We start from the raw sequence: 18,615 nt of genomic DNA on the forward strand, positions 1-18,615 counted from the left end.
TGAAGTAGTATCTTATTGTGGTTTTGATTTGCATTTCCCTAATGATTAGATATGTTGAGCATCTTTTTTATGTGTTTATTGATCATTTGTATATCTTCTTTGAAGCAATTTCAAGTTTTTTGTCAAATTTTTAATTGGGTTATTTGATTTTTTGTTGTTGAATTGTAGGACCTTTTTAATATATTCTGGATATTAATAGTTCATTAGATATGTGATTTGCAAATATTTCTTCCATCCCATAGGTTGTCTTTCAACTCTGTTATGTCCTTTGATGCACAAAAGTTATTGATTTTAATGTAGTCTAGTTGATCCATTTTTACTTTTGTTGCCTGTGTTTTTGGTGCCATAACCAAGAAATCATTGCTAAATTCAATGTCATGAAAACTTTGCCTTGTTTTATTCTAAGAGTTTTTTTTAATTGTAGCTCTTACATTTAGGTCTAGGATTCATTTTGAATTTTCACATATGGGGTAACATAAGGATCCAATTTCATTTCTTTGCATATGGTTATTCAATTTTCCCAGCACCACTTGTTGAAAAGATTGTCCTTTCCCTATTGAATGGCCTTGACACCTTTATCAAAAATCATTTGACCCTATATGTAAGGGTTTATTTCTGGACTTAGTATTCTATTCCTTGATCTACGTGTGTCTCTTTATGGAGGTATCACACTGTTTTGATTACTGTCGCTTTGCAGTATGTTTTAAAATCAGTAGGTATGAGACCTCCAACTTTGTTCTACTTTTTCAAGACTGTTTGGGCTGATTTGGGTCCCTTGGAGTTTCATATGAGTTTTAGGATGGATTTTTCTATTTCTGAAAAAATGCCATTGGAATTTTGATTGAGATGGCATCAAATCTGTAGATCACTTTAGGTAGTATTAATATCTCAATAGTATTAAATCTTTGAATTCATGAAACCAGAATGTCTTTATTTATTTGTGTTTTTAATCTTTTTCAACCAGGTCTTGTTATTTTCAGTGTACAAGTCTTTTACCTCTCTGGTTAAATTTTTTTCCTAAGTATTTTATTCTTTTTGAGTGAATAGTCTTGAATAACAAAATTTCAATCAGGTTCAGCAAATATTTGCTGGCATTCAGGTTTTTCCTCTTTCATTTCTTTCTTTCTCATGATATTCTCTTTTAATTTTAATTTTGGATCTCCAAATCTTTCAGTGTTTGAAAAGTAGCATACTCTTCATATCAACATGAATCAGGCCACCCATTTCAAATAAAAAAGATAAAGCTCTTTTTAAAAATCTATTTTGAAGGAAATGCACTAGAATGTATCATGAAACAGTTCCTCATGGGGCTTACTTCCTCAAAAATGTTTTAGTGCAAGAAACTGAGGTTTTTAAAAAACAAAACTTATAATTGGGGACACAGGATGGGTATATTGCAAGTTGACCTTTCTTTTGAGTGATTTGGGTTTGATTTGTGGTCTGACTGGGGTGTAGGGCAATTTTATCATCATGCTACTTGTGGATAAACTTCAAAGCCATCCCTGAACATTCTTTATTTGCCTAGCAATGAGGAAGACAAACAGGGTTGGCCCTTGGAAATATGTTGATGTCATAACAATAATGCCTGCATGTCTGTCCCCTATGTCCAAGAGGCCCTGGGGCAAAACCCAAAAAACAAAAAACTGGGTTTCTCTCTGTGTGTGAGTGTTTTTATGTCTCATTATTTGGCTCAAACTTCCACCCAGCACCTGGGAAAATAGATCCCTCTGGCCAGTGTGGCCTCACCAAAGAGGGTCCAACTCAACACTGATTTACTGAATTCTATGAGAAAGTAGAAGGGAATCACCAGCAAGAATCAATAAGCACTCTTGTCTGCATGAGAACACAGAGTCCAGGTTGCCTCACATGGTGTTCTGGAGCCCCACCGTGTTGTGTACCTACAGGTCACTGGCAATTCCCAGGAGAAAGCGAGGGAAACTTCTGGTCCCTGGAGTCTACAAGTGTCATGCTCTGTCAATCTAGACTCAGCTACCCTGACTCCTCCTTCCAAGTAAGCACTCCCCCAGCCCGCCCCACCCCACCCGGAGGGTCAGGGCCACCATAATTTCCTGGAAAGGGTTTTTCCCTAGCCTCACTCAAGCTCTTGCCTTGTAGCACACCCTTGTTATGTGTAGGGCAAACTTTGCAACACCCCTTCAAGATCCTGAGCCTCTTAAAAACAACCAACCAAAATCTGCAAATCAATTAATGTGATAAACCACATAAACAAAATAAAATAAAAATCATATGATCATATCAATAGATATAGAAAAGCATTTGACAATATCCAGCACCCCTTTGTGATAAAAAAAAAAAAAACCTCTCAGCAAAGTGGAAATAGAGAGAACATGACTCAACATAACAAAGGCCATATATGACAAACCTACAGCTAATATTATACTCAACAGGGAAAAACTAAAAGTGATTCCCTTAAGATCAGGAATAAGACAGGGATATCCACTTTCACCATTCTTATTCAACATAGTACTGAAATTCCAGCCACAGAAATGAGACAAGAAAAAGAAATAAAAAGCATACAAACTGGAAAGAAAAAAGCAAAACTTTCATTACTTGCAGATGACATGATACTGTATATAGACAACCCTAAAGATAACATTGAAGTTAAGAACAATGTAACAATAGTCAGGGGGGAGTGGGGAGGGGACAGTGAGGAGAGGGGATTACAGGAACTACTATAAAGGACACATGGACAAAATCAAGGGGTAGGGTGGAGGTGGGGGAGGGAGGTGGGTGCAGCTGGGGTGGGGTGGAGGGATGGGGAGAAAAGGCATACAACTGCAATTGAATAACAATAAAAATTTTTTAAAAAAAAGGTTCCATCAAAAAACTACTATGACATACAAATGAATTCAGAAAGTAACAGGATACAAAATAACCATTCAGAAATTGGTTGCATGTTTATACACCAGTAATGAATGAATCATTGGAAAAGGAAACTAAGTAAACAATCCCATTTACAATTGCATCAAAAAATGCCTAGGAATAAATTTAACCAAGGAAGGCAAAAGGCCCATATTCAAAAAGTTATAAGACAATGAAGAAAGAAATTGAAGAAGATACAAATAAATGGAAGTTGGGGCTGCTTCCAAAAGTTGGCTATTGTAAATAATGCAGCAATGAATATAAGGATGCATATATTCTTTCAAACTGTGTTTCAATTTTCTTTGGATATATTCCCAGAAGTAGAATTTCTGGGTCATAAAGCAGTTCCATTTTGAATTTTCTGAAGTAATTCAAGTGGATAAAAATGCTGTGATACATTTACACAATGGAATGATACGTGGTCATATAAGTGCCCATCTGTAAATGAATGGATCAAAAAACTATGGCACATTTACACAATGGAATAGTACACAGCAGAAAGAAAGAAGGAGCTCTTACCCTTTGCAACAGCATGGATGGAACTGGAGAGCATTATGCTAAGTGAAATAAACCAGGCAGTGAAAGACAAGTACTATATGATCTTACCTATGAGAGGAAACTGATCAACAAAACAAACAAGCAAGAAAAATATAACCAAAGACATTGAAATAAAGAACAGACTGACAGTAACCAAAGGGAGATGGGAGGGGATAACGGGGATGATAAGAGAAGGGTCCTCAAGGAACATGTATAAAGGACACATGGACAAAGCCAAAGGGGGTAGGATTGAGGGTGGGAGGAGGGGAAAAGTGGGGCAGGGGGGCGTGAAAGGGGGAAAATGGAGACAACTGTACTTGAAAAACAATTAAAAAAGAAGTTGTATAATAAAGAAAACCTAAAAAAAAAAAAAAAAAGAAAATCTTACCACATGGATGGGCCTGGAGAACATTACACTAAGTGAAACTAGCCAGTCAAAGAAAGACAAGTGCTATATGATTTCACACATATGTGGAATCTAATGAACAAAATAAAATAACAAACAAAATAGAAATAGACTTATCTCTTATAGAGAAGAGACTGACAGCTGTCAGAGGGGAGAGCGGTTTGGGGGCTGGGTGAAAAAGGTGATGCTTTCAATTAAGTGAAAAAAAATAAACCTCTTAGACCCAGACAACAGTATGGTGATTACCAGAGGGAAAGGGGGTAGGGCAGGAAAGGGGGTGGGGGAGGTAGAAGAGGGTATAGGAGGGATAAATTGTGATAGAAAGACAATTGACTTGGGATGGTGAACACAATACAATATACAGATGATGTGTTATAGAATTGTGCACCTGAAACCTATATAATTTTATTAACCAATGTGACTCCAATAAATTCAATTTAAAGAGTGAAAAAATACACAAATAAATGGAATCATATAGCATGCTCATAGATAGGAAAAATTAATATTATTACAATATCCATACTACCCAAATAAATCTATAGATTGAACAGAATTTCTATCAAAATGCCAGTCATATTTTCCACAGAACTAGAATAATTGAAAAATTTATATAGAACCACAAAAGACCCCAAATACCCACAGCAATCTGAGAAAAAAAAAAGAACCAATTTGGAGGAATCATGCTACCTGATATCAAACTATACTACAAGGCTACAATAATCAAACAGCATAGTACTGGCATAGAAACACACATATAGATCAATGGAACAGAATAGAGGCCAGAAATAAATCCACGTCTATATTGTAAATTTATATTTGATAAAGGAGGCAAGAATATATAATGGGGTTAAGACAGTCTCTTCAATGAATGGTGTTTGGAAACCAGTTTGCGTGGACAGATACATGCAAAAAAAAATAAAACTAGACTACCTTCTTACAACATATACAAGAATAAACTCAAAATGGATTAAAGACTTAAATATAAGACTCAAAACCATAAAAATCATAGAAGAAAATGTGGGCAGTAAACTCTGACATTTCTCTTAGCAAACATTTTTTGATTTACATCCTCAGGCAAGGGAAACAAAAGAAAAATAAACAAACGGGACTACATAAAACTACAGTTTTGCACAGCGAAAGAGACCATTAGCAAAACAAAAAGACAACCTACTGAATGGGGGAACAAATTCTCCAGTGATACATTTCATAAGGGGTTAATATCTAAAATGTATAAAGAACTCATACAACTCAACACCGGGGAAAAAAATGATCCAATTTAAAAAATGGGAAAACAGTCTAAATAAGCGCTTGCCAAAACTCTTTGGTTTGGACATACAGATGGCCAATAGACATATTAAAAGATGCCCAACATCGCATATCCAAAAAATGCAAATTAAAACCATAATGAAATATCACACCTGTCAGAATGGTTATCATCAATAAATCAACAAAAAAGTATTGGTGAGTGTGTGGAGAAAAGGGAACCCTTGTGCGCTGTTGGTGGGAATGCAGACTGGTGAAGCCACTGTGGAAAACAGTATGGAGGATACTCAAAAAATTAAAAATGGAAACTGACTTATGATTTAGCAATTCCACTTCTGGGTATATATCCAAAGAAACCCAAAATACTAATTTGAAAGAATATATGCACTCCTATTTACATTGTAGCATTATTTACAACAGCCAAGATAGGATGCAACCCAAGTGTCCATCAATGGACGAATGTATACAAAAAGTAGTGCTGCATATATATGATGAAATGCTACTTGGTCATAAAAAAGAATGAAATCTTACCATTTACGACAGCATGGATGGACCTAGAGAGTTGTATGCTGAATGAAATAAGTCAGACACAGGAAGACAAATACCATATGATTTCACTTGTATGTGGAATCTAAAGAACAAAATAAACAAACAAAAGAGAAACAAATGCATAGATACAGAGAACAGACTTATGATTGTCAGATGGAAGGGGATGGGGGACTGGTTGAAAAAGGTAAAGGGATTGAGAAGTATAGGTTTTTAGTTACAAAATAGTCTTGGGGATATAAAGTACAGTATAGGAAATACAGTCAATTATATTGTATGGTGCCAGGTGGGTACTAGAAATATCTGGTGGAACACTTCATAAAGTATATGCTTGTCTAACAACTTGGCTGTACACATGAAACTAATAAAAATAATATTAACTGTAATATGTAATTAAAAACAATAAAATAAAAACACACTCATAGAAACAGAGAACAGATTAATGGTTGCCAGAAGGGAGGAGGGCAGGTGAAAAAGGTGAAAGGAGTGGAACTATAAATTTGTAGTCACAAAATAGTTCCGGGGATGTAGAGTACAGTATAAGGAATATAGTCAATAATTTTGTAATAACTAGGTATGGTGTTAGGTGGGTAGTTGAAATATTGGGGAGACCACTTTGTAGTGTATGTAACTGTCTAGCCATTATGCTGTAAATCTGCAACTAATATAAACAATATTAAATGTATTCTGTAATTGCAAAATAAACTTTAAAAAATTAATTATATTAGCACACCCTAAAAAAATAAAAACAAAAACAAAAAACAATGAACCCACCAACCAAACCAAAACAGACTGACAATTGTAGACAGCCTCAGGAAACTTAAATGAAGATATCTCTCCCACCTTTAAACTATATGCCACAATCACCTAGAGGTGCTAGGACACAGCAACCCTGAGAGGGGATACTTGACTTTCTTTCTTTCTTTCTTTCTTTCTTTCTTTCTTTCTTTCTTTCTTTCTTTCTTTCTTTCCTTCCTTCCTTCCTTCCTTCCTTCCTTCCTTCCTTCCTTCCTTCCTTCCTTTCTCTCTTTCTCTCTTTCTCTCTTTCTCTCTTTCTTTCTCAGAGAAAGCAGCTAATGATCAGAGAGGTGAAGTAACTTTCCCAAGGCCAACAGTTTGTCTATAGAATTGCTGGGACTGGAATCCAGGTTTCCTGATTCCAAGTGCTTTCTGCTAGAGCACAGTGCCCAGCTACATTTAAAGTTTTCATGTCTGACCACCTCTTTCTTCAGCTTTCTCCTTCCTGTGTCAGGAGGGCCTTCACGGTCCTCCACCTCCTCCACCCCAGGCCCAATATAGTGAACCTGGTAGAACCAAGTGGTGGCAGTCCCCAGCCTGGCAGGTGTGAGGATTGAGAGGTAAAAGCACCAGCACCTGGACCCATGTGGTAAGTGTGCTAAGGGAGAGAAGCAGGAAACAGGCCATTTCCTTTCTTGGGCCTGCTTCTCACCCAGGAGGCTGGGGGTGGGGTAAAATGTGCACCTGGCCAGGCCAAAGGTATGGATTCCTCCTAGTCCTACCTGCTCCATTTCCCCCAACTTGGGAGAAACTGATGGAGCACTAGAAGATAAAAGTCACCTCTCACCTGTGCCTTAGCAAAAGAAGGACTCTGGGGGAATGGGTGAAGGATGTCCCACCCAGAAAGGTTGTCAAAGAAGCAGCCTTATGTCATATCTATTGCTCCTCCTCCCTATTGTCCAGGAGCCCCTGGCTGGAAGGCCAGCCATCTCTCCCCAGTCACTCTGCATTTGGGGTGTTTGTGCACGTGTGCATGTGTTTGTGTCTTATGCAGGGAATGCTGAAGAACCCCCAACCCACAGCCTGATGGAGGACAGGACTTGGTCAAGAACATGGCCACCTGGCCAAGGGCAAGTTGCACACTCCTCTGTGGTGCTCAGCCTTTACCGTTTTCAAAGTGCTTTTTATCTCTCTTCTGTACTTGATCTCTACACATACACTCTGAGGCAGGCACGGCAGGAGTCACTGCCTCCATTTCCCAGGCCTGGAGACTGGTCTGTCTCCATTTTGAAGGCCAGAGACTGCTTGGGTTGTCTCTTTCTGGAGTTGGGGCTTGACCCAGGTTGGAGGTGCTGGAAAAATCTTCCCCTGTGTCTACAGCCTTGGGATGAGGAATGTCCCTGCTTTCCCCCATGGGGCAAGGGTCTTTAGCCTCATCCTTAAACAACAGTGCCTACTTTATGCAAGGTCTCCCACACAGCTGCTGCCCTCCCTCCATTCACCCATTGTCCTCTCTCCCTTTGCTCCAAGACTCAGATATTTGGGAACCCAGTTATCCAATAGCACACCAGGGAGCCTCTCTGGCATAAATTCATGCAATCAATAAGCATTCTCTGAGCACACTTTCAAGTCCGGTACAAAAAGGAATGTGATTAAAGCAGTTCACTGTCTAGGGAGGGGAGTTGGCAGGGCAAACAAGTAAGCAAACGATGACATTGGTGACACAAGAAGAGCTCTAGGGAGAGCTTCTAATTCTATCTGGCCCAGGAGCAAGTGCTATTCTGTTACATTTTGAGGAATTTGACCAATTCAGGGGAAAGGAGTAAGTGTAAAGTGCTGGAGGGAGGAAGGAACTTGGTGCTTCCAGAGAATGGTAAGAAGCTCTCTGTGCCTAGGCCAGAACCTGGGGTGAGGAGAGAGAAGAGATGCACTGGCAGAAGTCTTTGAACAGTACGTGGGATTGGAATATGAAGGGCTTGTTACTGACCTAAGAAGTCTGGACTCTTCAACAGGGCTAGTATGTGTGTATGTGCATGTATAACGACATAAGGTTTTTGTTTTAATTTTTTTCTTTTTTTAATTTTTTATTCAATACAGTTGTCTCCATTTTCCTGCTGCCACTTTCCCTCACCCCACCAACCCCCACCTCCCACCTTCAATACTACCCCCCCCCTTTGACTTTGTCCATGGGTCCTTTGTACATGTTCCTTGACTACCCTTCCCCTTCTTTCCCCATTATTCCCCTATCCTCCTCCACATGGTCACTGTCAGTTTGTTCTTTATGTCAATGTCTCTGGTTATATTTTGCTTGCTTGTTTGTCTTGTTGATTAGGTTGCACTTATAGGTGAGATCATATGATATTTGTCTTTTACTACCTGTCTTGTATCTCCAGTACCACCCATGCTGTCCCAAAGGGTAGGAGCTCCTTCTTTCTTTCTTCTATGTACTATTCCATTGTGTAAATATACCACAGTTTTTTGAACCACTCACTTACTGATGGCCATTTAGGTTGCTTCCAGGACTTGGCTATTGTAAATGGTGCTGCTATGAACACTGGGGTGCACAGGTTCTTTTGGATTGGTGTTTCAGGATTCTTAGGGTATAATCCCAGCACTGGAATTGCTGGGTCAAAAGGCAGTTTTAAGTTTTAACTTTTAAGGTTTTTGAGGAAATTCCATACAGATTTACACAGTGGCTGCACCAGTCTGCATTCCCACCAACAGTGTCCTAGGGTTCCCTTTTCTTCACAGCCTTGTCAGCACTTGTTGTTTGTTGATTTGTTTATGTTGGCCATTCTGATGGTGTGAATCGGTAACTCATTGTGGTTTTAATTTTCATCTCTCTGATGGCTAGTGATGCTGAGCATCCTTTCAGATGTCTCTGAGCCCTCTGTATGTCCTCCTTGGAGAAGAATCTGTTCAGGTCCTTTGCACCTCCTTTTTTCACATTTTTTATTGTTGTTCAGGTATAGTTGTCTCCATTCCCCGCCCCCCGCCCCCGCCACTCCCTTTGCCCCTTTTTTAATTAGTTTGTTCATCTTCCTGGAGTGGAGTCGTGTGAGTTCCTCATATATTTTGGACATCAAACCCTTGTCCGAGATACCATTTACAACTATGTTTTCCCATACAGCTGGTTCCCTTTTCATTGTGTTGATATTTTCTTTAGCCGTGCAGAATCTTTTTATTTTGATGAAGTCCCATTTGCTTATTCTTTCTTTTCTGACTCTTGCTCTAGGGGACATTTTGAAAATTTTGCTGCATGGAATATCTCAGATTTTCCTGCCTATGTCCTTCTCTAGGACTTTTACCTTGTTATGACTTATACTTAAGTCTTTTATCCGTCTCGAGTTTATTTTTATGTATGGTGTAAGCTGGTGACCAAGTTTCATTGTTTTGCATGTAGCTGTCCAGATCTCCCAACGCCATTTGTTGAAGGGCTATTTTTACTCCATTTTTGCTCCTGTCCCTTTTGTTGAATATTAATTGACAAGGCCACTGTAATCAAAACAGTCTGGTACTGGCATAAGAACAGATACATATAGATCAATGGAACAGAGTAGAGAGCCCAGAAATAAACCCGTGATATATGATTATACACACACTTACATATATGCTGGTAAGTAAAACATCTACTTTTAGATACTGGAGTACTAAAAAATATGAAGGAAAAGGTTATGTCAAAGTAATGTTATTGACCATCACTTACCTGAATGCTTACATATAATTGTCATGCATCACAAAGAACATTGCACATATTCTCCATATTCTTTTATGTGTCTGAGTACGTTTTTTAAAAGATTTTATTTATTTTTATTTTTAGAGAGAGGGGAAGGGAAGGAGAAAGAGAGGGAGAGAAACATCAATGTGTGCTTGCCTCTCACATGCCCCCTACTAGGGACCTGACCTGCAACCCAGGCGTGTGCCCTGACTGGTAATCTAACCAGCGACCCTTTAGTTTGTTGGCCGGCACTCAATCCACTGAGTCACACCAGCCAGGGCCTGAGTATGTTTTTTTCAAAATTATTATTACATACAGAATTCTCATCCGAAAGTTGTCTTCTTTTTCTCTTTTCCTTTTGCTTTCTTTTCACTGTATTAATGTTTGCTTGCTCCAAACCTCAAAAAGTAGAAGGAATTTTGTCCTGAAATGTTTCCTTTAACTAAGTCTCAAGAGTTCTTGCAAAGAAGACAGTCTCAGCTGTGAGCTGGGTTTGTGAATTGCATATTCTGCACTAGAAACAGTGAACGTTTTTTTCTTTATAGTATCTCCACTTCACTTAACCAACAATATGTACCAGTAATAATAGCTAAATTTAGAGACATCCGCTCAAGTTTTATCTACGGAAGTTTTCCCTCTGGGTTTCCCCTTTTGAAGAAAAACAGACATAGAAGAGTCCTGGGACTACGCTTCCCAGAAGTCTCTGCTTGGCACCTACTCCTTGGGTGGGCTCTAGCATCTTGGCCCTGCCCATTCCTTGCACCGTATTTAAAACTACAAGTCCCGGTGGCCGCGTCGCTCCGGACCCTTCAACGAGGGTTTCCCGGCAGCCACCTGGCTGAAGAGCCCCACCCCTGGGAGCGGCACCCTAGGCCCCCTGGAGCCGCCCGCCTGCCTTGGCCCCTGTCACGTGATACACCACCGCCAACTGGCGCGAGGAGGAGGGCAGAGGGCGTTGGCGAAAGGCCGGAAGGCAGCAGGGGGAGGGCCCTGGAGGGGGCGGAGCTGGGCCCGGGACCTGAGCAGCCTGGCAACAGCGGTGGCGCCCGAATCCTAAGGTGGGTGAGCTGTTGCTGCGACTTGTCTCCGAGCCGGGCGTTGCGGGAACTCGTTGTGTGGGAGCGTTGGGGGGCAGGCAGGAAGAAGTTGGGACTTCCCAGGTCGGCGCGTCCCGCGGGGCATCACAACACCAGAAGGGTGAGTGGGTTCACCCCAACTCCTTCGCTGTACCCCCCTGCCAGATCTGAGGCCAGAGAGCAGTAGGCAAGTGTCTCCGGCTTCCAGATTCTCCCAGTCCAAGGTCCCAAGCCCGCGGCGGGCGAAGGTCGGGTTGGGAACGGGGCTGGCGGGCCGGGGTGGTGTGGGGGCGTTGTGGTCCCAATCTGTACTTTACATCCCGGTCCTGGGCGGCAAGTGGGCTGGGCGGCCACCCTGTCTCCCTGGCGACTTGCCTCGGCTAGTCCTCGCCGAGGCTCTCTGAGCGGGGTGGGTGCTCGCCCCCGTGGGTTCTGCAGAGCGGCCACAGGCGGTCATTGGCCTTGAAAACTGGATCTGTGTTCTTGGCCAATCTTTGTTTCTGTGTCACAAACAGGAGGCTTGTTTGTTTTTGCAACAGTTGAACGAAGATCTGAAAGGGAAAGGTTAGTTCCCTGATACGCAGTCTGAAGTGTGCACAGGCACGAGCAAGAGCCCTTTGCTGGGTTCCCTCCCTTAACTGTCTTTTGCTGCGGTCAGGAAGTGAAAACTAATTTTAGTTTTGCCTAAGCATAGAAGTGATTCTCCTGCAGAAATTATACTCTTAAGCTTTTTGTACGAATATAAAGTGTGAGGCGAAGTGGATCGTAACTGGTTTTGGAAAAGACATACTAAACCTTCGCAAGAATGGAATCGTGGCATATTAGAATTGACTGGGACCTGGAAGTTCATATAGTTCATTTATTTCCTAGATGGGGAAACTGAGGCCCAGAGAGGGTAACTAATGTGACACAGGCTGCCGGGCAACCTAATGGCAAAGCAGTATCATAAGTCAGGTCAGGGAATATCTTGGTGGTTGTCTAGCCTGGGTAGATTAAAAAAAAATGACAGCTCAGTTTTGGTTCTTTGTAAAGTATCCACCTTAGAGTCTTGGGACTGAGCCAGCGATTTTGCCATAGTTCAAACCGTTTTGAATTTCCTTTCAAACCAGTTTACCGGCCAAATAAGACAATGAAGCTTGTTAATTTATAGACACATTTTGTTTTCATTCAACATATATTTTGAGCAAGATCACTTATTCATCAGATTTGACTCTGAATGTCTTGGCTATTTCACAAAACCAAACCTACCCTTAAGAGATTCCACGCCCTAGAAAAGATTCAAACCATTGGCGCTGCCAGGGTATATAGCAGCCTCCTGAGGCAGTAGAATGCGGAGGACACTCACTGGGGCTTTGAGATTCTAATACGGTTATCAAACGATTGGTCTCCTTACCTTAAAGTTCTAACATATTAATCAAGTTGTCAATTGTTTCATTCAACCAGAAGGCCCATGGTGTCCTCACAGTGTGCTACACACTGGGAGGACAGCAGACAGCACCACTGATGAGGTCTCTGCCTTACAGAGCTAATGTGTGGGGAAGCAGACAATAAAAGAAAGCTGTTTTTTCTAGTGGAGATGAGCAATATGAAGAAAAATAGAGCTCTAGAACTCTATGATGACAATAAAACAGGCTGGCATGAATGAGAGTGGCTTGGGCATTACATGGAATTGCTAGTTTTAGACTTTCAACTGCTGCTCCATTATAGCAAATAAATCGAAAAGTAAATCTGTCTGAATCAAAGAGATTCTGTGGAGTCCATCATTTCTCCAGCCATTGCCTTTTTGATGGTAAGTTCATCACAGCCTCATTTTTAGTTTCATTTCTTTCCCCTTACATACAAACAGTAAGAGGTTTCAAACATCTAGAGAGATGGTCTTCAAGTCCTTTGCTGTCTCAGCAGTTACCTCAGTCTAAGGCTCTGCTGAGGTCAGTGTTGGTTGTTGATTTCATGCTGGTGTCTGCTGGCCTCAGGCTACCTTACACAATGATTTCTCTTCCTGCACACCGGTTTGTACTGGGAACCTACTATCTGCCATGCTTGTCAACCTTCGTGTTGTGTGATTTGTAAAGACATAAGTTCATTTTGAAATTACAGCCATGCTTCGGAGAAGTTGCAGGTTCAGTTTCAGAGCACTAGAGTAAAATGAGTGTCACAGTAAAATGAGTCGTCTTTTTGCTGGTGGAGGAGAATCTTGCCTTCATTTTGTGAAAAAAATAAAAGAAAACACATCTGTGAGGCATGATAAAGTGAAACACAACAAAACAAGGTGTGCCTCTAGCTCTACAGTGAAGAAGCACTCGACTTCTTAAGAACAAGAGTGCCAATAAACTGGCGTTAACGATAGCTTACTATAAAAGTTTATCTGCTCAGTTCTCTCATATTCTGTATGTTCAGTGGCCTCAAAGCAAATGTTTTCATTTGTACAAGTTCTGAAAAATGATTTAAGTTACATAATGTACTCCAGTATTCTTTGTTCCAAAATGAAAGGAGGATTAACAAAATGTAGTTACTTTAAAAACCACTGAAAGAACATGTGGTTCTTGCTATTACTGAGTGCTCCAAAATAAGGAGAAAAGCAGAGCCTCTTCGAGGCTTAGTAGGTGACATTTTGAACTGGTGGCCAAAGGATTTCAATGGCTAGAGTTTGTTGTTATTTCTAAAGATTTAAAAAAAATTTATAAGAGAATAAGAGGTTGTTTTCATTATTCCTTAGTAACTCCCCTGTTTCTGACCTCTTTGAAGTTCTGCTTTTTTTTTTTTTTTTTAACTTTCTAGTTTCTCAGTTCATTATTCCTTTCTGGCAGATGGGGGGACACGGGCTAAGTTATTGACTCGGGATTTGAATCCAGGCTCTAATATTACCTGTGTGAATTTAGGCGAATTACTTCTGTGCCTCAATTTCCTTACCTGTAAAATGAAAATCACAGTAGTATCTTCCTCAAGGGGTGTTGGCAGGACTGAGTGATAACCTCTGTTAATCTGTGTTAAGTGTTTATAATAGCATCTTGCACATAGTAGTCTCTAAACAAAAGTTGAACTACAAGGAACTCCCTTCTTTTGACTTGAACTACATGGGACTCCATTCTGTTCTTTTAAAGAAAAAAAAAAATGGTTCCAGACATGTTTTAATAAACATTTGGAAATCTAATAAGCCTGATTTTCTAGACATTTCTCTACATTATTAACTCAAGCTTTTCATTTCAGGCAATGTTGCAGCAGCGTTCACAGCGCTTGCAGGGCTGTGCTACCTTTACTGTTTAGACTCAAATAACTAGACGCCATATTTTGTTTGTTATTACAAATAAGAATAGAGCAAGGGAATCCTTTGAATTCCTCTGCTTTGAAAGCAATAGGGTAACAGGAGACCCAGTTGCAGTAAGTCAAGTGAGATCCAGTTGTCATTCTGTATTGGAGGATGGTTTTTCATGTTAAATGTTTACAATGTATTTTTCCACACATCACCAGGACAATCTCATCTTTTTGTCTTTAAGAATGTGGCAAACGTTTCTTCAGAAAATTGGCGTCCTGTACTAGTAGTTTCTTTCTCTTTCTACCCCAGGAACAAGTAGTGGTAAAGAGCCTTGTGTCTGTGTGACATGGTAGAGAAATCTTCTTGAGTTTCGATTCCACAAGTCAGGTTCAAGTCCCAGTTCTGTACCCTAAATCTATAACAAGGGACAAGTCATTTTATATCACTGCTGGTGGCTTTCATTTGTAAGATAGATCTAAGCAAACATGCCTCACCAAACTCCCAGAGCTCTTCAGAGAGTCAAATGTACAACAGCACCCTTTGAAGACAGGTGGCATTATTGTTATTGCAGTCCTCTGTTACATAAGCCTTCGCTATTTGGAGAACTGATGTTAGAGTGTGGTGTCTTTCCTGTTCTTGGATTATCTCCCCCACAGCTGTAGGTGTGGCCCCTGCCGCACTCTCCCTCTCCTGTCAGCATTCAGATATGCAAGTGTTTTATTGGCTCTCTCAAGTGGACCTGAAACCATTGGTACACCTTCTGAGCTTCTATTTTCTTTATTCCTAAAATGATAGTACTGTATAACCAACAATCACAAGGCCATCTCTCCGTAATGGAACATTGCCTGCCTTTTTCTGCAGTGTCTCAGAAAGGAAGTCTTTCCTTTTTCAAATACCTTACCTTAGCTCGTCAGTGCAGCTTGAGGCTCTGCTGAGTCCCTGCACCCACACTAGATTGGATACTCACCCTGTTGGGTTTGGACAAGAAGAAATCCAGGGACTCATTTGCTCTCCAGGTCCACACTGCTTTCCTTGTTTGCACAGGACAGGTGCCAAGTGTTTTTGTTGCTTGAATTTATTTCTCAATATCTTGAAATGACTCCATAAGCTCTTCGAAATTTCATGTACTTACTATGTTAGTTTAGTATTGTGTTCCTCAACTCTTTGTCTTGATATGGAACACTTGTGTATTTCAGTATTAATTTTTTTCATCTTCTAAGCTTGTAAGAAAGATGGCTGAGGTTGGAGACATTGTTCTGGGTAGGTGAAGCCTAACATGGCCCTCTTCATGCAGGACACATTTACTAAACATGCTTGAACTTGAACTGGGCCAGGGAGGACAGTTTAGAATTGTTTGGATGTGTTCATTTCAACAAATTCTGCTGTCTGTCTAGGGATTATATTCCATGATTGCAACATGAAGCGAAGAGCTTATGCTTAGCCTTTCTTTCCATGGTCAATTAGCAAATGAATAAGAAAGTTCTTTGAGTCCAGTGCTGGGAGAGGTCTCACACATTGCTTTCCCACCCTTTTCTTCCCAGCTTCTGGGTTTTTGGACTATTGTCATGAGCACTTTGCAATTATGTTCGTCCCCCCTCCCCCACCCCCAAGGAAGGGCTAAGGGAAGTTGAAGGGTAATAACTGAAAATAAAAAGAAGAGTAACTTGCTTGTAACTCCTCCAGCTTGGACTCCCTTGCCTGCAGACCTTGACGACACAGTGAGGCCCTTTCTTTAGTTTTTGGTCATTGTTATATGTTGCTATCACATCCTTGAGATTTTTGTGAGAAGGAAACACTGTTTCCCAGTGACTCTTAGAATGCAAGGGACTGTTACATCAGGGTGTCCTGCTTTCCTCTTAGTGGGAGCTCTGGAGGCAGAGGTGGGCACTGAAGGGGATTTGTAGCATCAGGTGGTGGTGCTTATAATGCCCTTCCTTGTCTGAACTTGAAATTCCTTCATGGCCCTAAGATGATTTAGGTGGGGAATGAGGGAACTGGGGCTGTGCTGTCAGGACTCATTCCAACAGGGCTGGAATTGGCTTGAGCTGTTTTACTGAAATAAGAAATGTGCCTGCACAGCAGTGACCCCCGGCCATGACATGTCAGTACTATTTGTGGGTCACATTGAGAAGGAAGACTTGCACTTGGTTTCAGTGAGACCACAGAAGGGTGCTGCCCTTGACCTTGTTATGTGGCAGGCAGGAAATAAGAAACCCTAGTCAAGATTCCATTTTGAGCTTCCTAGTCCAGAATTGTACCTTGCACTCATCAGTGGTTCTGGTCTGAGAGCAAGTTCAAGTCCTTACCGCCCTCACATATAGAAAGCAATTGGAGCTGGCCCTCACCTCTTTGTAGCCCTTGTTGCAAGACATCATAACTGATTTTAAAAGTTGATGCTGAGTGTAATCCTGCTGGCCATTCTCTTTCTTTGCTATTATCAACTCTGAATTGATGTGATCATTCTCCCAGAGGTTCCCCTCACTTCACCAAACAGTTTTTCGTTGTTGATAAAGAATATCCTGATACCCCTGGTGCTTCTCAGCTCTGGGGAGTTTGGGAGAAATGCAGAATCTTAGATGAAATCAATTTCTTATAGGAGATTTTGATTTAACCCAGTATATCCACAATATCATTTCAACATGTAATCAGTATAAGAATTAGTATGATGCCTTCCCCTTTTTCTATACTAAGCTGTTGAAATCTGGTGAGTACTTGATATTTACTGCATCCTTCAGTGTGGACTAGCCATCTTTCATATGTTCATTTACATGAACAATTTATATGTTCATCACATATTTCATGTGATTTATATGGCCTAGGGGCTCCAGTGCTGGACAGCCCTGTTTGGAGAGATACATTTTGACCTTCATTTGCTGGTGATGTCAGCAGATTGACCGGCAAGGCCACTGCCGCCTCAGTATGACCTCACACTAATGGTGTGTGTTATCCGGGTCAAACCCTTTGCCCAGTGCTATGACATAACATCTCATTTGAATCCTCACAGCATCCCCACTGAGTACCAGAGAGTTATTTTCTGTTTCAGTTTGGTAAGCTGGTTTAAGAAGTCAGCATTGATATATGTGTGAAATGCAGGCATCTTTGTTGGGGCATCTTCAGAGAACTTGAGGAACTCCTTCTTCTCTGGCTCTTCAGAGCTGGGCTCTGGAGTCCCTCAATGTAAGTTTCCTTGGGCTGGAAAACCTGGTGGTTTGCCATGCTGGCTGCTTTTTAACATCACCTGGAGAGCTTTAACAACTTGCTGACCAGGCCCCACCCACAGACCTTCAGATCTTTTTGATCTGGGGGAGATGAGACATCTGCATTTTATTTTATTTTTTTATTATTTTCTCTCTATTACCATTTAGTCCCCTTATACTCCCTCCCCCCACAATCACCACATTGTTGTCCCTGTTCATGAGTCCTTTTTCCTTTTTGCTCAATCTGTCCAACTCCTGCCCTCCTCACCCATACTTAGCTGTCATCCTGTTCTCTACCTACGAGTCTGTCTGCATTTAAAAGTGCTTCAGTGATTCTCGTGTGCTCCATGGGAGTAACTCTGATAGGAACACACATGTCCCCCAACCTGATAGCCCTGCTAATCATTTGGACTTCAGGTTGAAATGCAGATTTAGACTCCGTGGGGCTTCCGCTGTGGGAGAACACTTCTCAGTCGCAGCTAGGTCCCAGGTGGTGCCCTTGTGCTGCTTTGACGTGCACTTTGACTTTGAGCTGCTAGCTCATCAGAATCACCTGAGGGCATGGCTCAAATGACAGCTTCACTGGCAGGCAGGCTGGAGTTTCTGATTCTGTTGGGGCCCAGGATCTGTATTTGAGAGGGTGCAATATTTTCCATATTTCACCAGAAAGTATTATGTTTACCTTAGGTTTTGTGTAGGCACACATCTGGTGCACATTTTTTTTTTTGCATAAATAAATGTTGAATTTTATCAGCCTTCTTTTCTGCCTTTATGGAGATACATTCCGCTCCCCTCTTTAAATCTGTTAATGCATGAGCTATTAAAAGAGATTTTCTAATATAACATTGCAACATTAATCAGCTTTGCACTGCTGCACCTGAACCCAGTTGTTTCTTACTGCTGGATTTGATTGGTAGTATTTTCTTCAGCATTTTTACATCTGTATTTGTGAGTGAGATTTGACTTTAGTTTTCCTTTTCTGTGCTGTCCTTGTCTAG

General features: G+C 41.1%; 1 protein-coding gene across 5 annotated transcripts in view; it reads left to right on the top strand.

Moving 5' to 3' along the window:
* The first annotated feature begins 11,051 nt into the window (after nt 1-11,051).
* Nucleotides 11,052-18,615, top strand: part of MTM1 (myotubularin 1) — a 145,857-nt gene continuing 138,293 nt past the window's right edge. For 2 of the 5 annotated variants that reach the window (XM_024551090.4, XM_024551092.4), the window contains exon 1: nt 11,058-11,149. The gene's annotated coding sequence lies outside the window, so the exon portion shown is untranslated. The other 3 variants (XM_045188179.3, XM_045188180.3, XM_045188181.3) reach the window with 2 other exon arrangements.

The sequence above is a fragment of the Desmodus rotundus genome, chromosome X (genome assembly GCF_022682495.2).
Source record: "Desmodus rotundus isolate HL8 chromosome X, HLdesRot8A.1, whole genome shotgun sequence".
Lineage (NCBI taxonomy): Eukaryota > Metazoa > Chordata > Mammalia > Chiroptera > Phyllostomidae > Desmodus > Desmodus rotundus.